The sequence below is a fragment of the Canis lupus genome, chromosome 12 (assembly GCF_003254725.2).
Source record: "Canis lupus dingo isolate Sandy chromosome 12, ASM325472v2, whole genome shotgun sequence".
NCBI classification, from domain to species: domain Eukaryota; kingdom Metazoa; phylum Chordata; class Mammalia; order Carnivora; family Canidae; genus Canis; species Canis lupus.
The window spans coordinates 8497682-8522763 of NC_064254.1; the positions used below are offsets into that span (position 1 = coordinate 8497682).

The 25082-nt window shown below is 41.2% G+C and overlaps 1 protein-coding gene and 1 long non-coding RNA gene across 23 annotated transcripts in view; one reads left to right on the forward strand and one right to left on the reverse strand.

The window, feature by feature from the left end:
* The window catches only part of LOC112641542 (uncharacterized), a 61152-nt gene extending 51578 nt beyond the window's left edge, over positions 1-9574 (forward strand). For 3 of the 6 annotated variants that reach the window (XR_007401122.1, XR_007401121.1, XR_007401125.1), the window contains 4 exons: positions 3068-3216; positions 3641-3810; positions 3996-4137; positions 6119-9574. This is a non-coding gene — a long non-coding RNA (uncharacterized LOC112641542). Of the gene's footprint in view, positions 1-2047; positions 2183-3067; positions 3217-3577; positions 3811-3995; positions 4138-6118 lie in introns of all 6 variants that reach the window. The other 3 variants (XR_007401124.1, XR_003124691.3, XR_007401123.1) reach the window with 3 other exon arrangements.
* KIF6 (kinesin family member 6) overlaps positions 1-25082 on the reverse strand; it is a 380576-nt gene that overhangs the window by 149232 nt on the left and 206262 nt on the right. The window lies entirely within an intron of this gene.

Below are 25082 nucleotides of genomic sequence, written 5' to 3' on the forward strand. Positions count from 1 at the left end.
GGAGTTTAAAATCCCCTGGGCCCGTAGACATATGAAAAGATGTTCAACTTATAAGAGAAAAGCAAACTAGAGCTGCATGAAGATTTCACTAATGGAGCAGAAAAGCCCCCAAAGTGATAACCATTGTGTTTGCAAGGCTGTGGGAAAGCAGGCGATCCCAGGTATTGCTGGTGAGAATGCAAATCAGTACAACTCCCTGAAGAGGGCAATTTACAAATCTCCATTAAAACTATAAATATATGTGGACTTTGATGCAATGAGCCCATTTGTGGAAATTTATTCTGTGGATATACACACACATACAAAATGGTATAAGGGCAAGTTATCTTTTGCAGCACCATATACAATATCAAAAGGATGTTAGAAAACACATCCATCAACACAGTTCTGGTTCTCCACATAATGTAAGACGATGCAGCTGACAAGAAGAATGATATGCCAAAATCGTTAAGATCAATTCTTAAGCGAAGAAAGAAAAAGATCAATTCTTAAGGGAAAAAAGCAAAATCCAAGGGAGATTAAATAGGCTATTATCTTTTGTATAAAAAAGAAGAAAGATTAGAACATACTTTAATATTTGCCTGGATTTGCATAAAGAGACTCTGGAAACATACATAAGGAAGCCATGAAAGTGGTTCAGGGTGATGATGTTGTGGGGTGGGGCAGGTGCCAGGTGGGAATGAGACCAATTGGGACAAAGGTGGGAGCAAACTCCTTCCTTCACTGTACACCTCTTTATATTGTTTGGGTTTAAGAGCCATGTGGATGTATTACCTCTTCAAAAAATAAAATAAGTATGTTTTTACAATTTTTTAGGAAAGACACACACATGTTCCAAGAATATGTACAATGCACACTGCTGCCTTACTTTCTAATTAAATGTAAAACTCCTTGAGGGATGAATCACATAAGAGCCTTTTAAGCTAATCTCTTAGTGTTTCCCTCTCCAATTTCTGTTATAAACCCTTGCCAGATTAATCTTCCCAAATACCCCTTTAGACAGATTGCCAGAAACGTTTCCTTATGGTCTCTGCATCAAATTCAAACATCTCTTTTTGACTTTTTAGGGCTTTCCACAAACCCACCCACCCTCCCAACTGATGCAATCTAATGTCCACTGTTAAGACTCCCAACAAGAACCTTGGGCTCCCATCAGGCTGAGTTTGCCATTTTTCTTGAGCATTTCCATCCCTGTGCCTTTCCTTGAGCTATTTATGTCTGGGGGTGCCTTCCACCCTGCCCTCTGCCTATCCTGAGCCCCAGTGTCTTCCAAGGCCCCTCCCTTCCCTAAAGACTGTGCTTCGAATCCATACTGATCTATTCCTTGTGACCTCCAAGATACTTACCATCAGTATTTCATGCTTAACTCTGATTCCATGGTGAGATTGTTAGGTCCTTAAAGTCAATGGGACCTACAATGGGATACTACCTCCCCTCCCCCCCAACACACACACACACAGACCCTGGAACCCTTGGCAGGCAGCACTATCAATCACACGCATCTCCAGCTTTCTGGGCCCCACCAAGAATAGCCATCCACATCACAGCTATAAGGACTGGCCAGACCCCAACCCAACCCTCACTTGCTGTTTAAGATAGGGGTCTAGAGATCCTGAGTCCTGAGCCAAATTCTCCAGTGTTCTATTAACTGTTACTTGCATACCAGGTACCGTATCTTGAGATCAAACTGAAATCCAGACATTACTGGTAGTGTCTGCTGAACTGGAGGGTGGTCCCATGAGGAGCATGTTTGCTTGTCAGTCCCCACACCACTACCACCAGATAAGGGAAAAGGGAAGAAGGCATTTGAGGCAAGAGAGAAGAGGGTGCAGTGTCTGTTCCCAATCCCTCTGAGCCTCACGTCTGAGCACTACAGAGTGAGAGACAGCAGGTCAGACCTGAAAGGTCACTTCCAAGAGGATGCCAGGAACCACAATATACTATTCCAGGTCTGTGAGCGAGCCATCTATTCATGCCAGTGTGGCTCTGGCACAGTGAGAGGTGGAGAGAAGGTAAGGAAGCTCTGACATTTTTTTGAGTTTTACAGCTTTGAGGAGTGCTAGAAGTAAGAGCCTGACCAGGGTAACTCTGGCAAGGGCAGGACAACAAGTGACTTCTCAGGCCATGGATGTCAGGGAGGGGACCACTGTGGAATTACAAGAAATAGCAGTTCTTGAACAAAGTAAGATACCCACAAGGGCTGTCAGAAATCTCTGGGTGGTGAAGGGATTCTGGTTTCTTCCCTTGCTCCCTCTCTCTCTCTTCCTTCCTTCCCTTCCCACCTGCCCTCCTTTTCTCCTTCCCTCCCTCCCTTCCTCCCTCCCTCCCACCCTTCTTCTCTCCCTCCCTTCTCCCTCCCCCCCTTTTCCTTCCTTCCTTTTGATAAATAGAAAATTAAGGATAATCAAAGTAACAAATTACCTAAAACCTTGATTTTAGTTAACAGTCTCATTCTTCCACTCCTTCCCTCTCCCCTTCTACAAGAGAAATTATGAGTGATTCATAAAATAGTCAACAGAGTTGACGTATTTTTCTCCTTTCTCTCTGGCTCTCTACTCTTTGGGGTGGGGGAGAAATAAATGGGGCTGAATCGGCAAAATATAGTCTGAAGGAGAAGGAAATAGGAAAGTATTCGGCTAGTACACAAACTGAGTGAATAGTCTAGAGTCGAAGAATGCCCACAAGCCTTTCTTGTGTGCACCAAGGTCCTCTCCCTCCAATGGCTGTTTTCCTGAAGCTCCTTCCTCCATCTCTGCCACATACAACCCCCAACCCAGTTCCACATCTGATTTCTGCAGCCGAGTTTATGAGGAAACAGTGATTTTTAAAAAGATTTCCCACCTGCCACATCACATTATGAGTCATCACACTGGGGTGTACCTCTGGCCGACGTGCCAAGTTTTCTCTGCTAGCATTTCAAAAGGCAGTCTTTCACTCATGATAACAATTTGAAATCCACGGATACAGAGCAGGTTTTAAACTCATGCATTTCAAGCATCTGAAAGAGATCTAAGGTTTGACCCCAACATTAAGGGCACGGCACTGAAATGTTTCGCTGCTCTTCCAGGCCTTTATCCAGGACTCAGAAGGAAAACTCGAGCACTGCGGCTGTAATATCCAGGATATTAGCCCTAAGAGAAAAAGGAAATGGAAAAAAAGCCTACCAGCATTGCAAGATCAATAAATGAAATGAGACAGGCTCTGACGGAAGACAAGGTATTTAAAAGTGACATTTCATGGTGACTAGTTGTTCTATTCATTCCAGAAACATTTATTGAATTCTGACCGAGGGCCAGGAACCAGGGATAAAAACATGAATCAGTCATATTCCATGCTCTTCAATTCACTGTGTGGGGGAGGCCCACACGCGTGTAAACAGGGGTTTCAGTGCAGTGTGACACACGATAATGAGGAGGAGGGCGTGGAGCGAGGGGAACACTTTGAAAAGGACTTACTGCTGCCAAAATTTATTCTGTGCTTATTATACACCACTCTACACGTGCACCTGTGCATTTCTACTTTATCTCCCTAGTGTGTTGCAGGGATCACGCTTTCAACTCACTCATTTTGTTTACAGGGTCTGCTCTACAGCAGATGCTTGATAATTATTTAATTAGGTCCGCAATTATTTATTGAGCAGCTGGTACCTGGTGTAAGACAAGAAGTCGAGGAGGCTTACTATGATGAATACGTTCATCCCCACATGCAGTGAAAATGGAAGGCGCGATGTGATAAAGGATCATAAAAGCAATGCAAACAGAAGTGCTGTGGGAATGCATGGCTGGTGGCGATCTGTCTGCGAGGATGAAGGTATGAGTTGTGGGAAAGAGCAAAGAGCAGTATGGACAGGAACCAGTGGAAACAAAGTGGTGGGAGGTGGAGGGACAGAAGCGGGAAGTGCGGACAGGCCCATGACCTGTGGAGGACTTTGAACTTTATTTTCCAGGCAACAAAAAGTCTATGGTTGATTGATTGACAGAAGTGATTAATTTCAGGAGCCCCAGATGTGTGCGAAGCTGGCAGTATAACTGGAGTAAACCAATTACTGAGAGCCACCTGGACCGTGAACGTTGGTGGGCTTGCTCCATGCATTAGGCGACATCCCCTCTCCTTCAGACTGGGCCTTTCTATGTAAAGGTAACACTATTCCTTCATTCACAGGCCAGGCCATAGGGCAGTCGGGTGGCTCAGGTGGTCAGCCTGCCATTGTGACTGGCCTCATTTCTGCCCCTCCTCAGTCTCCTGTCTGCCTCCCCGAGGGAAGCCACTCTTGCCAAGTCCACACAATGTGTCCCCTGGACCCCTTTCTCTGGCCCCTTTTCTCCACTCTGACCACTCCCTTTACCAGCTTCTCTCTTCCCGGCAATTCACTGTCACCCCTCACCCACAGGGTTTTATTTACCCTTGGCCTAAAGATTTCCCCATTTTGCAGATGAGGAAATTAAATCTTTGTGAGGTGATGCAACTTGCCCACTGTCACACTGCCAGTAAGTATGGTTAGTAGAAAGGGACCTGCAATGGTGCCCCCAGGGCTGGGACACTGGGTTATTTTCTAGCAGTGACACTAATACAGTCTACACAGAGTGGGTGAGATTAACTACCTGCACAGTTACTTCATAGATAGGATGTCTCCAAAACTTAAGAAAGGAAAGCTCTAGAAACTTAAGGTATGATGAAATGTGAAAATACTTACAGGTCTCCTAATCAAAGAGATCATCTCCAATATTTTATCTAAAATCACTGTCTCCATCCTCCCCAACTCTCAGTGCTCTGACTGATTTTCTTCAAAGCACCAATGGCATCTTTGATTACGTGGTCACTAACTGTCGCACTTAGTTGAATACGAGTCCCTTTAAGGCTGGAATCTTGTATCTTAGCCACACTCTAATCTCTGGCACTCAGAACAGGGCTTGGCGCACAGTAAGCAATGGATTAATACAACCAATAGTTTCAGGATTCTCCAGGAAGAGCTTGAAAAAGCACCACCCGCACTCCCACCTCTCAGTGGGGGATTCTGATCTCTGTCCCCTTGGTTCATCAGCTTGTGGAGAGCAGCTATCACAAAAGGTGTGTGCTGTCCCCTCAGGTATGTCGGACCATAACAAAGGGGCAAGCCACTGATGAGTAGCCTGAACAAGGATATGGACACATTTTTAGAAAGAATGCCCCACACAAGAAAGAACAGTAAAAGAAAGAGTGAATGCTTATATAGCACTTTGCTCCTTTCACCCTGCCCTGCCAGCCTCATGAACACCTGCTATTCACACTTTCAGGACTCAACAGAGATGCCCTCCTTCTCCCAGAAGCTTCCCTTGACTCTCTGGGTCTGGGTGAGGTCTCCTTCCTGTGTATCTGAAGCTGACTACTATCCCTGCCTGTTTCCTGGGTGGTGGGCTCCAAGAGCCTAGGGACTATATCCAGTCCCTATAACTTATGTTAATATCTTACTTAACTAGGACTCCCTAAAACCTGACATAATCCTCGGCACTGCTTGGCATTTTGTAAATAACTGTCATATAAGCAAATACCTGTTCAACCATGTACATATTCCTACTGGAGGGACATTGTTCCGACTGGCTATTCCCTAACCAAACACTAGAATTCTGTCTTGGTTGGTAAAGGTAAACAATATCGTTAATTCTTGTCACTTGACATTTTGTGATTTATAGCCCTATCTATGTGGGTTTAGTTTACATGAGTAAGTCCCCATTAATTTCATAAACTCTAATGTCTTGATTGCATCCATCTGATGCTCTACTCTGATAGTCTTACTTTGCTCCCTGACATCAATTTTAAGTGCCCAGGCCAGTATCTGAAATCTGAGGTTTTTGGCCATTAATTATTCGGATTTCTTTTGCAGGATTTTTGTTTCCTTTTTGAGGCTCAGCTTTGTTTTTTCCTAAGGAAAGCTATTAACAATTTCCCAAATTGTTTTTGTTCAAAATCACATGAACTGGTGTTCATTGAATACATCTGTTAGTTTAAAAAAAAAAAAATCAGGGGGTAGACATGGCAATGGACTTGAGAGAAATCCCAGCTGGAACTGACGTCTGCACAGACATGTGTAATTACTGTTATCATTAAAAATAACCTGAGATTATTTCTTACTTGTTGCCAGGATAGAAAATGAGCAATATTAGCAGCTGAGCAAAAACCTCCAACAGGAAAAGTGAAGAACAAAAAGGGATGATGACCATGACCAGGGCAATAGTATTTCAATGCCTTCAAGTGGCCACACTGTTACAGGATGGAGCATTGCCCTCACTGACTGGCTTCATCAAACCAAGAAAAAAGCTGCCAGGGAGAGCCACCTGAGGAGGGGACGGAAGGATAAAGGTCTTACAAATGAGCAAACCAAACCTTACAAAACTACTTACAAGAAACCTAGAGGCACTACGGCTTTATATTGTTATCAGTCTTTTCCAAAGGAAAAATTAAGGTCTTCTTTAGAGCAGGCACAGACTCCAGGGAACGACCCAGAAAGCAGAAGGCGGAAAATACATTCAGAAATGAACTACTGGTGGTGTATGTGACCCGTGACATTTTTGTTCTTTTTATCCTCTGGCCACATTTCACTCTTGGATATATGTAACTGTTCTTACTAAATTAAATGGAAGTTAAATGTGCATGCTCAAAGGACAAATTTGGCCTGAAGTATCTCTCCAAAGATATTAATAAAACAGGAGAAGTGAACGTGATTGTTAGGCCATCAGAGTTCTTGTTTCAGATGAGAAATGCCAGGACAGAGAGGAAGCATTGTGCTATGTTCTCCTCTGGAGAGGCTCCATCTCTGCATTCCCTAATGTCAGTGGGTTCTAACACTTAAATGTGTCCACAGAAGCATCGTGGATTCCAAGTAAACCTTCTGATCCCCTGCAGCAGCAGGCTTCTAGACAATGTGAAAGCAGAAAGCCTTGTGAGGTTGTACAACGAGGGAAAATAGAAGCTTTTATTCTAAAGGAGGAGAAGTGAGTCATCATACCTTTCTTGATGAGAGAAGTAGGGATGTTACATAAGAAAAAGTATAGGTTTGAGAATCTAAACAAGTAGTTTTTGAGTCTGGTGTCTGTTACTGATAACCTGCTTGACTTTGTGCATGCAGCAAGTGACTTTGCTGTGCTAAGCTTTGTCATCTCTAACATAAAACGGTTGCTTGAGAGGATAAATAATATATCTTTAGTTCTAATATTCTGAGACTTTATGAGATCTAAAATTACCTATAAAAGTGTTCTACTTTTTCTAGTAATTAAAGGAAATGATACAAGTTATAAAGGGAGGAAAAAAGAAGTTAAAACAATATCTGAGAAGATTCTGACAATACTCAGGAAAAAAAACATACTGAATAATAGAAATAATAATAACGTGAGTAATAATAATAATAATATTTTATTTAGCAAATACCTGGCTGTATGCCAGGCACTTTGCATTTACCATCCCTAGCCCTCACTATATTCTATACCTTAGGTGTGGTGCATTGTATTTTCCCAAAGATGGACACAATGCTATCTTCCATCCCACGTGGAATTTTGTCCCTATGTCATCAAAAGGTAGAGTCTAAGTTCTTTGTCTTTGAATCCGGATACTTGTGACTCATTTATAACAAACAGGATGAGCAGAAGTAATTCTGGATGGCTCCTGGGTCTAGATCATACAAAGCAATGCAGCTTCTGGCTTGTTAGATGGAATTCTCACTCTAGAAGACTCTAGCTGCTAAACAAGCAATCTGGATGCTTATATGCTGGGGGCTGTCATGTTAGGAGAAAGCCCATGCAGAGACCACAATGGAGAGGTCCTGAGACAATGGGAAGAGGGGCCCAGACAGCTCTCAACTTCTTCAGCATCTTTTTCCGCCACTGTTCTAGCTCTAGCTACCATCTGACCACAACCATGTGAGAAGCCCTAAACCAGAACGACTCAGTCAAGCCCTTACCAAAGTCCTGAACCAGAGAAATTAAGGGATAATAAAATGATTGTTGCCTTAAGTCACTAAGCTTGGAGTGGCAGCAAATAGCTAACTAGTAGATTTTGGTAACGTTGCTACCTGAAATTAGGGCATTGCTGTAAACAAAAGCCTGTAACATGTGGCATTGGCTTTGGGTCTAGACAGCAGTAGGAAGCCAGAAAGGACTTGAAGAGTCTGTTAGTGAAAGTCTACGGAGTTTTTTGTTTTGTTTTAATATTTTATTTATTTATTCATGAGAAACAGAGAGAGAGGCAGAGACACAGGCAGAAGCAGGCTCCATGTAGGGAGCCTGATGTGGGACTGGACCCTGGGTCTCCAGGATCCCGCCCAGGCTGAAGGCGGTGCTAAACCGCTGAGCTACCCAGGCTGCCCACCTATGGAGTTTTAAGAGAGTGTTAGCAGAAGCCTTGAGGAAGCTATTGATGAGGGCTTCCCAGGTATTGAGAGAGATATTATTTGAGCTGGAGAAATATAGACTCATGTAGTGGGGGAAGTTTTGCAAAATTGTCACCAGCAATAATGTGGTAAGTAGTTGTACCTAATGAATTCAATGACTTAGCTAGGGAGAGTTCTAGGAAGAGTGATAAGGGTGCTTCCTGATTTCTTTAAGCTGCCCATAATATATATATACATATTTAAAGATTTTTATTTATTCATGAGACAGAGCGAGTGAGCACACACACACATAAGCAGGGGGAGGGGCAGAGGGAGAGGAAGAAGCAGGCTCCCCACTGAGCAGAGAGCCCAAAAGGGGGCTGGATTCCAGGACCCCGGGATCATGATCTGAGCTGAACACTTAACTGAGACACCCAGGCACCCCTAGCTGCCTCTATTAAAATATTAGATATTGATATTAAATGAGAGAGTAGAAAAATGAAATAAAGAACAAGGTCCAGAAAAATCTTTTCAGCCAGCAAAGTGTTCTTAAGGAATGGCTTCCTGGAAAAGATGACATCCAGAGTGGGATGGTAAGATCCTTTGTCAAGATCTCATAAAGATCAGGGTGCCTGAGTGGCTCAGTTGTTTGGCACCTGACTCTTGGTTTTGGCTTAGGTCATGATGTCAGGGTGGTATGATCAAGCCCCCATTTGGGCCCAGACTCAGTAGGGAGTCTGCTTCTCCCCTCTGTCCCTAGACCCACTCCATACCTCCTCTCTTGCATGCACTCTCTCTCCCCAAAACAAATAAATAAATCTTTAAAAAAAGACCTCCTAAAGATCTAGAGTGGTATTTCTTTGACCCTCTTAGACAGACAAAAGTTCTCCTAAGGATTTTAAGAGCATGTCTCATAGATCCTTATTGTTAAATAATAGAGCTTCTAATGATTTTAAGGGTATCATCCCACAGCAGCCTCACAGGGAGCCCAATGTAGAGAAGGACTCATCTTTGAAGAGATTCATGGGTGTGGGTTTTTTCTAACAGAGTAGATTATATACATTGGTATGCAGGTAGGCCATAAAGCTTTTAAGGAAGTTGTATTAGTTTGGCTTGAAGTGGACAGAGATAGTATGAAATATAAAGAAACCTTTAGATTCTCAAATGTCTGTAGGTAGAAAGTAAGCTAAGTCACTCAGTTGTAAAAACAAAACAAACAAAAAAAGTTGCTCAATTGCAAACACAGGGCACTTCTTTGCGGGGCGGGGGGCGGGGGGTGGGAGTGGGGGGAAGGATGATCCAGAGACTAGAACCAAGGGCAGAGCCAAAAAGCTATGGAACCCAAATCCTAGGAAGTCGAATTAGGTTCTAATGAGGGATCTGAAACTATATGCCTGGTTAGACATTATAAAGGCGGAAAGGAACCCCCCTTTCTTTTAAAAGGAAATATCTTACTGAGGCGGGCACTTGACGGGATGAGCACTGGATGTTATACTATATGTTGGCAAATTGAACTCCAATAAAAAATATACAAAAAAAAAAAGGAGTATCTACTGCACTTATCTGGGTTTGTCACTAAGCTCCACATACCCATTGTATATTATATGTGAGGAGGGCAGGTAATGTGTCTCTACTGGTCTTCAGTTGGATAAGTATGGCACTCCCAGAGAGGTACCCAAGGAAGCTCACCAGATTTAGAGCCTAGACCTTGAGCCTAATGCTTGCTGCAGGCTCTTGATTTTTATAGGAAAAATTCTAGCTCAAAGTACAGAAACTATCATATTTAATATCTAGATTTCCTTTTCTCCTTGACATATAAACTATTAACTATGACTCCTTTATAACTGAAAATAAGCTCCTTTGGATCAGGAATGAAGCTTCAATTCACCTAGTATGCAGCTCAGGATCTTACATTTATTAAACATATGTTAAATGCTTGATGATAATTAAAATGGTGATGAAAGCCTTGTGCCCTTCCTTCTTCTGCAGAACCTAGGGGGATATATTTCTTCTAGCTACAGAATTCTTAGTTCAATCCTGGATGACTCAGAAACTATTTATGCAAGATAATTCTTGTATATTTTGGAATTTTAGGACTGGAAGGGATGTAAGAGATCCAATAGTTCAACCCCTTCATTTTACAGATGAGGACATTGAGGTTTTATTGGTCAGTGGGATGATTTGCCATACTGTGGTTAAGTGACTTGCCCAAGGTCACATAATTAATGACAGAGCCCAGACTAGAAATTTCTTCTGTCTTTCCATCCCTGCATTCAACACACTTTTCTGAGAACTTTTCATTTGTGAGGCATATGTTTGATTCTCGTCTTTTTTGTTTCCCCTTGATATTCACTACATGATGTTATTAAATAGAATCAGGTAGTAGAGAGACATCCAAGCCAGTCTACTTAGTCCCCTTTTAATAGTTCTAGAAAAAGTCTGATGGGTAGAAATGTTAAAACTTGCCTTTGGCATGGTATTGCCTGTATTTGGGATTATTTAAGCCAGATAGTTTGTGTACCACCTTACCACAGATAATCAAAACCTAAGTAAATTGGCTATTTTCCAAATACAATACTTTTCTTTCTCAGATGGCCACCTTCAAGTTGTATAAACTCCATTTAATTCAAAGTTTTACAGTCATCCTTCTTACCACTGCTTTGGCCTATTCCTTGTCTGGCGTTTCTTCCCAAAACCCATCACTGCCCTTTAGCAAGATGAAGCTCAACTTGGAGCTCCTCCTGGCTTGCAGAACCTTCTTTTGATCTTTTTCTGCACAGAGCTTGGTGAGGTCTTGGCATATTTCATCAAAATTTTCTCCACCCCTGGCACGACACCTCTTATTGCACAATGCCCTACATGAGGACTACTCTGTTTCCAAGAACACTTAAGAACTTTCTTGATATTCCTAGGAAAATTTCACTAAAAAACCCACGACCCTTTTAATCCTTTAGGATTTTAAGTGTGGAATGTGGATTCTCCCATCCTTATCACTTTCTTTCTTGTCCAGAGTTTGTTATTGACTAGATACATAGTTTAAGAAAGTAAGAGTGATATCTGATGAGTGACTCTGGGTAGTCCCTGGTATATCATTATGCACTCAAGATAATTTAATATTACTTTTAGTATAAGACTGAATACTCATTCAATTGACTAAGTTCTGGGAACATTGCTTGGCTTTATCATTTGGATGTTTATATATTAAGAAGTAGATACAGCCTCTTCCTTAAGAAGTTTATAAAATAAAAGGTTTATAATGAAATGAGTGACAAAGTAATATTCAACACCAAATAAGAAAATACTGTGTACTTTTTTTAAAGGTTAAATAATCATAGGCATTTTTTGAGTACTAGAGAAGGGGCAGACACTTGAAAGAGGATTTTTGTAAAAGAAATATGGAGAACTGTATCATTCAAACAAAAGCATATGTTAAATTTGATCACAAATCAATGCTTTCTTTTATGATTCTGAATTTTTGAAAGAAAGTCTAATATTCAAATGTAAACTAAGGAGATATTTTATTCACAGGCAGAAAAACTATGGTGATATTTTCTTGTTCTAGATCCTTGTCCTTCTTGTAGGGAAAAAAAATCAAGATCAATAAATGGTGAGGTACTCAATAGCAAACAGTTAAAATCTTAAGAAATGCCTCTAATGACTTTGTAGGAAAAAAAGAAAGAAAGAAAGAAAGAAAGAAAGAAAGAAAGAAAGAAAGAAAGAAAGAAAGAAAGAAAGAAAGAAAAAAAAAAAGAAAAATTAATGAACATGATAAATCCACAAAAACTTTCTAAACAGGCAGGGTAGTTGCCAGGATCATCTTCAACCAGCTTCCAAGCATACTTTTTGCATCAGGGGAATTTCTCAGGGGAAGTGGAAATGGGGACACCAGAGGCCTCTGAACTGCCAAATTTATTTAGGGAAAGGAAATAAAGGTGGAAAAAATGTGTATCCTCAGCTCCTATACCCCATGTTGGTGGTCACTTCCAACCAACTAGTCACCAACATTTTCCGCAGATGAGATAGATGCATTCTGAAGCAGCCACAAAATGGGCAAATTACCATAATTAAAACAGTTTCCATAGAGTTCTAGTTCCTTTAAGGCACTAGTGAAGTGATAACTGTGAGACTCAGTCTGGGCTCTGCTCTCCATGTCTCTATACTTAAATGAAGCCCAAACGGCGAAGACACACACGATTTAGCAATTTGCCACATCAAAACACAGCAAAAGTCCCTAGGTCGAGGGGAAGAGAAATGGCTTGGTACAAACAGGGAAATAATGGGCTCACCGGGTGCTAAGCAGCATCTATGCCCCCAGACCTAACTTAGACTGAGATGTAAGCTTCCTAAGAGCAGGCAAAGTGATCATCATCTCTATACTCTGTATCTCTGTCTTCATTGGCTACTTTGGTGCCTTATATCAGCATTTGCTGCAATATGCTGCAAGGAGCAGTGAATCTCTGCTATGCTAAAGGTTCCATACATATAAGAGGGCAGTGCAGTGACCAAACAGCCTGAAAAATGATGGATTAAACAAAACAGTTGCATGGGGAGATTTCCCAGGAGGCTTTGAGTAAATTAATGTACACTATGACCCTTTAAAGGGGAGAGTAGACTATTTAGCATCTCTCAAGCTTTCTGATCAGAGAACCCCTTGCTAATGGATTTTCCCCAGGACAATACTTTATGGAAAGCTGTCTTCTATGTGGTAGATGCCCACATTTTTTTTAATTTAAAAGATGTTTTGTTTAATCCAATATATGCAAATTATCATTTCAACATTTATTTTTTTTAAATTTATTTTTATTGGTGTTCAATTTGCCAACATACAGAATAACACCCAGTGCTCATCCCGTCAAGTGCCCCCTCAGTGCCCATCACCCAGTCACCCCCATCCCCTGCCCACCTCCCTTTCTACCACCCCTTGTTCGTTTCCCAGAGTTAGGAGTCTCTCATGTTCTGTCTCCCTTTCTGATATTTCCCACTCATTTTTTCTCCTTTCCCCTTTATTCCCTTTCACTATTTTTTATATTCCCCAAATGAATGAGACCATATAATATTTGTCCTTCTCCGATTGACTTATTTCACTCAGCATAATACCCTCCAGTTCCATCCACGTCGAAGCAAATGGTGGGTATTTGTCATTTCTAATGGCTGAGTAATATTCCATTGTATACATAAACCACATCTTCTTTATCCACTCATCTTTCGATGGACACCGAGGCTCCTTCCACAGTTTGGCTATTGTGGACATTGCTGCTACAAACATCGGGGTGCAGATGTCCTGGTGTTTCACTGCATTTGTATCTTTGGGATGCCCACATTTTTTGAGCTGAATTAACAGAGGATAAATCTTACCCTTTTCATTTGTTATTCCTCCACATATTTGAGGACAGCATATTTCTCCTTGGTTTTTCTTTTCCATATTAACTACTCTCTTTAGACTTTCTTCCCCTGTAATTATCACCATCCTTTTTTATCATTGCTTTCTTAATTCTTTCTGCCTTTTACACTGTAAGAGTTGGGAAGGCAGGTTCACCACTTATCCCCATGAGCTCTCTCTTCTGAGCATGTTCTTTAACAACCTTCAAGAATGGGGTGTCCAAGCCAAGAAGCAGACTCTTAACTATGGAGAACAAATTGATGGTTACCAGAGGTGAAGCGGGCAGGGGATGGGTGAAATAGGTAATGGGGATTAAGGAGTGCACCTATTGTGATGGGGGATATATGGAAGTGTTGAATCACTATATTGCAGTGAAACTAATATAACACTGCATGTTAATTATACTAGAATAAAAAGAAAAAGAATGGGGTGTCCAGAATGAATCTGCCATGACAGAGGTGATTCAACCAAGGCAATCCAACCAGTGAGACTGTCACTATTACCGTGTTTTGGACACTGCTTCTCTCCATCTGCCCAGCATCACATTGGCTTTGCTGGCAGCCATCACATTATCCTGCTAACTCACACAAAGCTAGCAGCCAGTTGAGATCCCTGGGCCTTCTATGCAGGAAGCTGCTTCTCCTGAAACCTTACTTTTGCCATTTTCTTTTTGTTTGTGTGTTTGTTTAAAGCAGCTTTATTGAGATGTAATTCACATAGCATAAAATTCACCCACTTACAATGTATAATCCAATGGGTTTTGTATATTCACAGTTGTGCAACTATTGCCACAATTAATTTTAGAACAGTCCATCATGCCAAAAAGAAACACTGTACCCTTCAGTTATTACCACTCAGTTCTCCCAGCCCCCTTGGACCTAGGTGACCACTAATCTACTTTCTGTCTCTATAGATTTGCCTCTTTGGGGCATGTCATATAAAAAGAATCATATATGGTCTTCTGTGACTGGCATCTTTCATTGATGTGAAAGGCTCATCCATGTTGTAGCATGTATTAGTAATTCATGTCTTTTTGAAACTGAAAAATATTCCAATGTATGGATAGAGCAGAATTTCTTTATATATTCATCAACTGATGGACATTTGGGTTGTTTCCATCTTTCAGCTATTGTAGAGAATGGTGCCATGAACATTTGTGCACAAGTTTTTGTGTGAACATCTGTTTTCAATACCTTTGTGTATATACTGGGAATGGACATTCTGGGTCATGTGGTCACTCAATGTTTACCTTTTTGAGGAACTGCCAGACTGTTTTCCAAAGTGACGGCTCCATTTTACATTCCCACCAGCAGCATACCAGAGTTCCAATTCCTCCATATCCTTTCCAACTCTTGACTTTTGGAGAAAAAAGGTTGTTGAGGATGTGATGTGGCATCTCATTGATTTGCTTTTCTGTGACCGCTAATGATGCTGAATATCTTATCTTCTCATCTACCTACTGGTCATTCATATATCTTTTTTGGAGAAATGTTTATTCAGATCCATTGCCCAGTTCTTAACTGGATTATTTGACTTTTTATTGTTGGGTTAAAGTATTCTTTATATATTCTGGATACCAGACCCTTTTCAGATATATTATTTGCAAATATTTTCTCATATTTTGTACATTGTCTTTTCACTTTCTTGATGATATCCTTTGAAACACAAAAGCTTTGAATGATGGTGAAGTCTAATATATCTATTTTCTCTTTTGTTGCTTATACTTTTGATGTTGTATCTAAAAGCCACTGCCAAATCCAAGGTCACAGAGATTTATTGCTATGTTTTTTGTAAACATTTTGTAATTTTAGCTTTTGATTCATTTTGAGCTAATTTTTGCATATTGTGTGAGATAAGGGTTCAGTTTCATTCTTTTGAATATGAGTATCTACTTGTCCCAGTGCCATTTGTTAAAAAAAAAAAAAAACTATTAAAAAAAAGCAAAACTATTTTTCCCCCGTTCAATGGCTTCGGCATCCTTGCTGAAAAAATCAATTGACCTTAGATATATGGGTTTGTTTCTAGACTGTGAATTCTATTCTATTGGTTTATATGTCTATCTTTATACCAATATAGTTCTGTCTTGATAACTGTTACTCTGTAGTTGGGAAGTTTTGAAGTTGGGAAGTGGTGAGTCCTCCAACTTTGTCTTTCTTTCTTCTTTCTTTCTTTCTTTCTTTCTTTCTTTCTTTCTTTCTTTCTTTTTTAAGATTTTTATTTATTTATTTATGAGAAACACAGAAAGAGAGAGAGAGAGAGGCAGAAACACAGGCAGAGGGAGAAGCAAGCTCCATGCAGGGAACCTGACGTGGGACTCGATCCCAGGTCTCCAGGATCACGGCTTGGGCCGAAGGCAGCACTAAACCACTAAGCCATATAGGCTGTCCTGTTTTTCTTTTTAAAGAACATTTTAGCTATTCTGGTTCCTTAAATTCCATATGAATTTGAGGATGAGCTTGTCATTTCTACAAATAGCTAGCTGAGCTTTTTATAGAAATTGCATTACCTCTTTGGATCAATTTGGGTAGCATTACCATCTTAGTAATATTAAGTCTTCTGATCCATGAACATAAGCTGCCTTTCCATTTATTTACATATTCTTTAATTTCTTTCCAACGATGTTTTATAATCTTCAGAGCATAAGTCTTGTATTTCCTTTATTAAATTTGTTCCTAAATAATCTATTTCTTTGATACTGTTATAAAAGGAATTGTTTACTAATTTTATTTTCAGATTGTTCATTGCAAAAAATGTAAAAATACAATAGTTTTTTATATGTTAATCTTGTAACTTTCAATCTTGTTGAACTCTTTTATTAGTTCAAATAGTCTTTTTAGTGGATCATTTAGAATTATCTATCGTGTCAATGTCTGGATAGAGGTAGTTTTACTTCTTCCTCTCCAAACTAAATGCTTTTTAAAAATTTGCCATTTTAATACTAAGAGCAGAACTTTACATTTATTTCTGTCCCATTTAATTTTGTTTGTTTTAATCCATAGTTCTGTTATTTTAATTTGGATAGTCTTCTAGTGAATTCTGTTTGAAGCTCATCTTTTTATCCCCAGCAGCTGGCACACTGTCTGGTATTTTGTATCCAATAAATGTTTATAAATTATAATTGTGGTATGAATCTGTAATTTTGGTAAGCTAGCTATGTTCTGTGTCTTTTATTAATAAAAATGTTAAGCAACATGGGTGCCAATAAAATTTCTAGAGTACCAGGATATCAGCATGGTGGCAATGGCACCCAGAATCTGCCCTTTCTCATTACCAAGAAGCTACACCAGAGGTAAGAGATGGCAGCCTCAAGAAGCAATGAAGGTATAGGCTATTATGAAAAGAAGTATGACAGTTCTCAAAAAGTTAAAAATAGATCTGTATAAAATACAGCAATCCAATTCTTGAGCATATATCCAAAGAAAATGAAATCAGTATTTCAAAGAGATATGTGCACTCCCCACATTCATTGCAGCATTATTCAGAAAGTTAAAAATGGAAACAACCCAGTGTCCACCAACAGATCAACGGATAAAGAGGGAAAATGCATACAAACACACACACGCATATATACACACTGAAATATTATTCAGCCTTTAAAAAGAAGGAAATCCTGTCATTTGCTGCAACATTGACAAACCTGGAGGACATTATGCTAAGTGAAATAATGCAAGCACAGAAAGACAAATATATTATGATCTTACTTATATGAAGAATCTAAAAGAGTCAAACTCATAAAAGCAGAAAGTAGAATCGTAGTTGCCAGGGAATTGGGGGTTGGAGGGATGTTAGTTAAAGGGTTCAAAATTTCAATTATGCAGAATGAATAAGTTCTAGAGATCTAATGTAGAGCATAGTGACTGTAGATAATAATACTCTATTGCATTCTTGACATTTGCTAAGAGAGTAGATCTTAAATGTTTTTACAATGCACATAATAAAGGTAAATATGTGAAGTGATGGATTTGTTAATTAGTTTTACTGTAGTAATCATTTCACAATGTATGCATATATCAAAACATCATGATATATACCTTACATGTATGTGTAAACTGTACGTGTGTGTGTATATATGGTGTACACACACACACACACGTACAGTTTTTGTTGATTATACCTCAATAAAGTTGGAAAAAATCTAAAAAATGAAAAAAGAGAAGCAGTGGCATTTCCACTGGAGCAAACATAGGCATTGGCCTTGTAGACACTAACAGCAGAGGATAAAAGTGAGCCATCCTCACCTGGGTTGGGTAGCAGATGGCACCAAAGAGGCTAGAGCAGGAGAGAGGGGGAAACAGCTGCCATAATTAGGGCAGGGTGTGGGGGGAGAGACCTCAGTCATGAGCATATGTGAAATGTTTCCTAAGGACTCTTACAATTAATGGAGGGGAATAGTCTTGGAGGCTGGGGGCTCCAGAATAAGTAGTAGGGGGTGAGAGCCAAATTTGACTTATTTCACCCCAAGCTGCTATGACATGGGACAACTTGAGCAACACATGCAAAGGCCTCTGTCACAAATTATTTCTTTGATTCTACCTTCCCCTCAAGATGCCAGTCCATTTTTTTCTTTCTCTTAATTATGAACCCCCGAGCTGCTTGCTCTGCTTCTTCAAATCCCATACAACCCACAGCCTATGACGTTTTGGCTTTAGTATTGACCATCTACTGAAGGAGATCTATCTAAAGTCCCTCAGATCTCACTGTTGCATCACACTTCATTTGCCCCATATCCAAAGGATGGACAGAAATCATAAGGGGAGGCACAGCCTTCCACATCTGGACTGTGAGCTCAAATGGCTTAGTTGCCTCCCATAATAACAGTGATAGTGATAGCATTGCCAACATTCCTTAAGTGCTTATTCTGCTCAGTCAAGATTTTAAACACTATGTATTTGTGTATGTGTGGGTGTATCTTTAAGACTCACAGTAACCCTCTCAGGCTTAAGAAGCTTTCCCTTTCCTTGCAAAAGGCAGAGCCCACACTCCTATACCAGCCTTACCAGCCTTCCTGCTCACATTCACTTGAAAGAATGAAGTTTAGATAAAAATGAGCCCCCTATTTTCAATCACGACATGTTAATAGGGTAACCATCTATTTCTATGTGAACATCTTGTTTATGGACAAACTATGCTCAATGTCTAAAGTCAACAGAAGCCACTTAACAATGGTAAATTAGTAGTATTTTCAGATTGAACCCAGAATGATGAGTACACATTTAGTTATTATGTGACTAAAATGAGCCAGAGCTTGGGTTAATACAGGTCTACGTTTTAGGAACTCAACTTTACTTTTTCAAGATCCTTCAGAAAGCTAGCAAGGAATTCTACTTTCACTTAAAGTGCTCAATCAAATTGCTTAAAAAATCTAAGTCTTGTACCAGATTTGCAAAACCATCATCCATGCTAAAATAATTGCTAGGGTCACAAAATGAAGATTGTACACTGGAGTTCTAAGTTCCTCCTCCACAGGGCGGCAGCTGGACTATACTACACATGGAAAACTGCTCATTCTACATCAATTCCCTTAGTTCCTCAGTGACAGGAGCCAGGCTGCCAAAATTCAGCATCAGGATCTGGTCCAACATAAACACCCAACATTATGTGGCTAATGCACTGAATTAGTGCCTCTTTACTCAAAGATGACTTTCCAGATCCAAGAAAAGCATATCTGTCGGCATGAAAATTGGAAGGTGTCAAATAAAGCCGATGCCATTCAAGTCCGTTGTCATCAGCCAAATCTGAAGAAGACCTGAGGAACTGCAGGTTTCTGACAGACCCATTGCTTAGGCTCATCAGACCTTCTTTTTCATCTCCCAATATCTAGGCAGATGGCTCTACAGGGAGAGGAAGGGATTATTTGATCCGCTTACCAGTGAGTCAATTCTAGAACAAAGCACAGTGTTCAAGGAACCTCTCCACCAGCCTAAGGCAGGCTAGAACTAAACTTTGTTTCATACATTAAAAAGTAAGAAATTTCAACCATAGTGACAGCTTCTGTGTGGCCCTATGGGGTCAGACCTCCAGATAGAGCCATATTGAAGTCACTTTTCACAATCCATCACTCCCCTTCCTTCCCCAAGCTCATGTTTCCTAACTTTCTTTAATGTTCTAATATATTTTTTTCTCTCTGTTCTCTTTACCAGGCAGCACTCTCCTTGTTTTCCTCCCCAGATTTCTGTGAGTGAGAAACATCTAGCAGATTACAAATGATTGTGGTCTAGTGAGTCAACTTAATTATTTTGGAAACTCATACTTGGTTGTTTATCTTCAAAGGAAGTTTATATCCTATAACTAGGAATCTATGATATCTTACAGAGAGGAGAATTCTGTGATTCTCAAAACTTAGGATGCATCAGAATCATATAAGGAACTTGGAAAAATGCAGTTTGCCTGTGGTGGGGCCCACATGCACCAAATGCCCACATGTGGCTCAAGATTTGGCATTTTGACAAACCTGGCCTTGACAGAGACCAAAACCTTCCCTCCCTCTCAATATCTGGGCTCTGCACAGTCTACATTTTCAAGAGCTCCTCAAATGATTCAAATGCAACTGAGCCACACAGACCTCACTTAAAAAATACTGGTCCACACAGTTCTCTCATCTTGCTCCAAGAGATCTCCCTAATCAGCTGTTGATAATTCCAAAGCCCATTAGGGCAGACATTCTTCTCTTCCTTAGCAAATGCAAAGTTGAGGGTGGGGAAAGCTGACTGTTTAGGTGAAGAGAGGGACAGAGTGCTCGAGCAATTGAGGCTATAACAGAAAAGAGAAGGTTGGATGACCACAGACAAATTTTGACTCCTTCGCAATTTCTTTTAGAGCAAGGGTTAGCAAATTTCTTCTGGAAAGGGCCAGGTAGTAATTTTTTTTTTCCTTTGTGGTGCTATATGGCCTCTGTTGCATCTGCCCAATCTGCTCTTATACTATGAAAGGGGCCACAGACACGTAAACATATAAACATGACTGTGCTTCAGTAAAACTTTATTTATAAAAATGGGGTGCTGGCCATGGGCTGTGGGCCATAGTTTTCTGATGCCAGGTTATAAGGTCAATATTATAAAGAATAACTTTAAACAAAATTCTCAGAGAAGAGATGTTAGGGCACTGAGTTCTACCTGCATTTTTGAAAATTATTTAAAAAACAACTGGACAGTAAAAAACTCACTGGCACACTTGCTGAAAGTGGACTTCTCTGCAGATAAGGGATATTCAAGCCCGCTGGCCTCTGCTGTGAACACACAGAAGAAATAAATAGAAAGGGGAGGAAAAAAAGAAATACCAGTTTAAAAAATAGTTGATAAATGCTCTAGAAATAATGAGTAACCACTCATCACTACAGAAACTGTGATATAGAGAAGCTATAGAAAGAACAAGGAGCCTAGAGCCAAAGACCTTCATTCAATTCTCCCAAGTGGGCTGGGCACTGAGCGCAGCTAAGACCTTGCCCTTGGAGAAACCGAATCCCATGTGGACAGATTCCTAACCAGATGGTTGGAACTGCGTGTGTAAGAGTAGTAGAGACCCAAGAGAGGATGATCTATCTCAGCCTGAAAGTGTGGGAGGGCTTTCTAGAGGGGTGACACAAACAGAATCTTGAAAATAAAAGAGAAGTTGTCTCAATGTTTTAAAATAAAGGGGGAAAAGAGAGGGCATCACATGAAGAGGCAAACACCATGAGCAAAAACATGCAGATGAGAAACGGCAAAATGGTGATCTCAAGCCTGGGAAGAAAGCAGGTTCAGGTCACAGGGGGCTGCATCTCCCTGCAGGTGCCTGGCATATCTGGTTTACTACCAAGTGGGTCACAGTTCCCCAAGGCTCAACAGCCCCGCTTCATCCCCTCCCCTGTACACCTCTATAAACAGTTCCTTTAAAAAGCCTCTGCAAATATCCCAGCTGAGCATGCCATCTCTGCCTGATTCTTGCTGGGACTGAAAAGTTTGGATGGAAAAGCACCCCCCCACTCTTTGGGCCAACAGTAGGAAAGTCCGTTTTTCTCAGAAGAAACCCCACTTCTAGCCTCTTCAGCATCCCTTGGATAGCCTCAGAGTGGGTGGTAATGAGCTCCAGGTAGCAAAATTGGTTCCAGTCTTTCTGGAAAGTGCTTACGATTTAGTTTGGGAGCTAGACGTGTGAATTACTTCTCACAAGAAAGAATGAGGAACTGCTTGATAGAGGTACAGGCAGGGTACTGTGGGTTCATGAGGGAGACGGTGGTGAACACTGGCTGGCGATGTCTTGTCCCACCCAGGGAGAGGCAGTGTGATGTGTGGATGCATGTTTGGGATGGGCCATGACATCTGGGGTGGCTTTGGAAAAGGCAGAGTGGTATGCACATGGAAGATGAGGCTAGAAAGTGAAGTTGGGGCTGTGCTGTGTTCAAAGTATGGACTCTAATGAGTCAGGGATGGGAAGATCATGAAGGTAGCTGAGCAGGTGAGGGATATCCATGCAGTCCTATGGGAAGTTCACCCAGTATGAAAATGATGAAAATGAAAGTGATTAGAGATGGTAAGAATGGACACAAAGAAACCAGATGCAATAATACAGGTGAGAGATGAGGGGATGGGAAAGAGAGGATAGTCTCCAGAGTTCAGGGGTAGAACTAGTCAGAATAAATAACCACGGTGGTAGCGGGGAACTAGGTGGTGAAGGAATCTGAAATTAAATGAAGCTTTTCCACCACAACAGCTGTTGATGTCATTAACTGAGGTAGAAAAATATGGGAGGAGGAACTAGGGAATTGGTTAAACTGGGACACATTTCCCTAAGGGGGTGCACTGAAGCACCCTGGGGGTTTTGGCTTGGTACTTACAGCATTATGATTTGAAGCCAGTTGCTTAACCTGTCTCCTCCTCAGTTCCCCATCTATAAAATGGGTAATGTTACTTACCTTATGGAGTTCCAGAAAAATTAAATGATAAGGCAAGCAAAAAGTTAGCCAAGTACCTGATATATAAAAGTGCTTGATAAATGTCATTATTGTTGCAAAAGGGTCATCTTGACAGAGATGGGAGTGTGGGGTTGAAGACGGGGACAGCCAGAGGTAGAGATTTGGAAGTTGTCTCCAGAGAGAATATAGTTGAGTTATGAGAAAGGCTGAAATCCATTAGGGAGAAGAGTAGAAGGAAATGGACAAAGATCTGGGAGCTGAGGATTTGCGAATTTGTTATAAGCAGATCCAGCAGGGTTCCCCTGCCCCCCGCCCCGCCCGGAGTGAGGCCGCATCCTACCACTTGTTCTTCTCAGGAACAAGAAGTTGTTCTTCTCTTTGGTGGTCCACCCAGGTGCCATGAAAATCTCAAGTTTTTGACAAAGATATTTTCTCCAGATATGACATGCCTTCTGTCTAGTAACTTAGTTCCCAGGAGCCTGGACTTGGAGACGATGAGAAACAAAAGTGGAACAAAGTCAGGGATTGGGGTCAGGAGAATTCTAGCAGCAGCTGGAGCAGTCTTGCAAGGTGTGGGCCATGAGTTAGCCATGCTGGTTCTCAGGGCCCAGCCACAAAGATGCGAGAAAGTTTGATAACCAATGGATGGAAGGAGGAGTTCCAGATGCTTAAACTAGTAACCAAGAAGCCAGTATAAAGAATTAGAAATAAAGAAAAGGAACTTTCTTCTCTACAGAGGGATGAAAGGGGTGATGGTGGTTGGAAACAATATGTTTTTTTTTAAGCTATATTCTTTCCTTTCATCCTGACTCTTTTCTGTTGTGTATATAGGATTTCGTGGATGTTCTAGTCACCATCCTTTGTTCGTGTGCTTGTGATGCTGGTGGACCATGAAGAGGGCACGTATTTCCAGGTTTTCTGATAGTTGCCCATCCATTTCTTTCTAAGCCTCTTGAGTTAGGGGTCTCCATGGCCTCCCATCTGTGGGCCACACCTGTCTTGGCTGCGGCAGGCTGCACATTGGCAGCCTTGGTCCCTGTGCTCTGGCGTGAGTCTCACTACCCTATGTCAGTGTTCTAATGTTCCTGGTGGTGAGCCTGGGCCCTCTTCTTCTTCCCTCCATGTGGACATACATTATGTGAAAGAAAGCATTTTGCCTCAGCTTCTTTGCCTACTTCTTCAGTTCCCCATTGGAATGCAGTTCCATCTTGAGCTTCATTCACCTTGGCTGGGACCCTGACATCTTCGCCCCCTGAATATTCTTCAACCTAAAGGACTAGCTTCTATTTCTTGTACCTCTAACCACAGGCTAAGATCTTATTACAAATTGCTGATGAAGAGCAACAGGAATGTTTCTGACCTGACTGTGAGTTCAGCCTGCCTCTAAGAAAGCAGTCCACTAAAATTTGGTATGTGAGCCAGGCAGATCTATATATTTTTGCTTTCATTTCCCAATTAGTACTTTGACAACCCAAAGAAAGTTGGTACCATCTCAAGTGTTATATAGATATGGGAAGTAGGGCTCAGAGAGGTTAAATGACCTAGCCTGAAGTTACACAGCTACTGAAGGCATAGACATGAAGATTCTAGTCCCAATCCTCATGACGCCAGAGCTCATGTCCTCTCTTCCATACTTCAATGGGAAGCCTCCTGCTGCTGTTTCCGTCTGAGTTTACCATGATACTTGAGCTCCCACAGCAAGTGGTCTGGCTGCCTTTTTGTGGGGGAGTCAGCCAGCCCTGCAACTAGGTGTGCTTCCCCTAGTGCCGATGGCATCTGCATTAGGTTTCCTCCTCTCCCTTCCTACCAGCCTCCTGGGTGTCTGAGCTTGCCCAAGTCCTGTAAGCAGCGGATACTGGCAGGCTGATGGCTTTAGTCTCTCAGTCTCTACTCATCACAATCCAAAACATGCTGTAGCATCATTGCCCCAAAGCTAAGGAAGCTCAAGCTTTAGGTCCCTCCCTTGCATGAGTCCCTGAGAGGTAGCATGGGCACACAGCCATGAGGTGTATTTTCAAAAGTAGATATTTTAATCATAATCAGTCAAGACCACTGGATCTTTCCACTTGGACCTCCCCTCCATTACACTTCCTATCTAGTCCAAAATTGTGGAGCAGTGGAGTGACCACTGGCATTTGGGGGTCTGATAAAGGAGAGCATTTAATCTGGTTTTAGAGTAATATAGCTGCATGGTTCTTAGTTGCTTCTGTTTATGCTTAAGTTATTGCTACCAGTCCTGGTGTAGGAACAGTTTCCAGCAATACATTCTCCACTCATTGCGCCAACCCACCTGGCGCTCTGGCATGAAGATACAGCTCTGGAGACTATCCTACGATACAAACATGTTCTGCAGCACCCAGCACAGGAAGATATTGGCATTGGGATAGAAACAAGATTTAAATGTAGGAACACAGAGATGGGTCTGTGCACGTAGGCAACTGCTCCAAATGTGATAGCTCGCATATGAAAGAAAC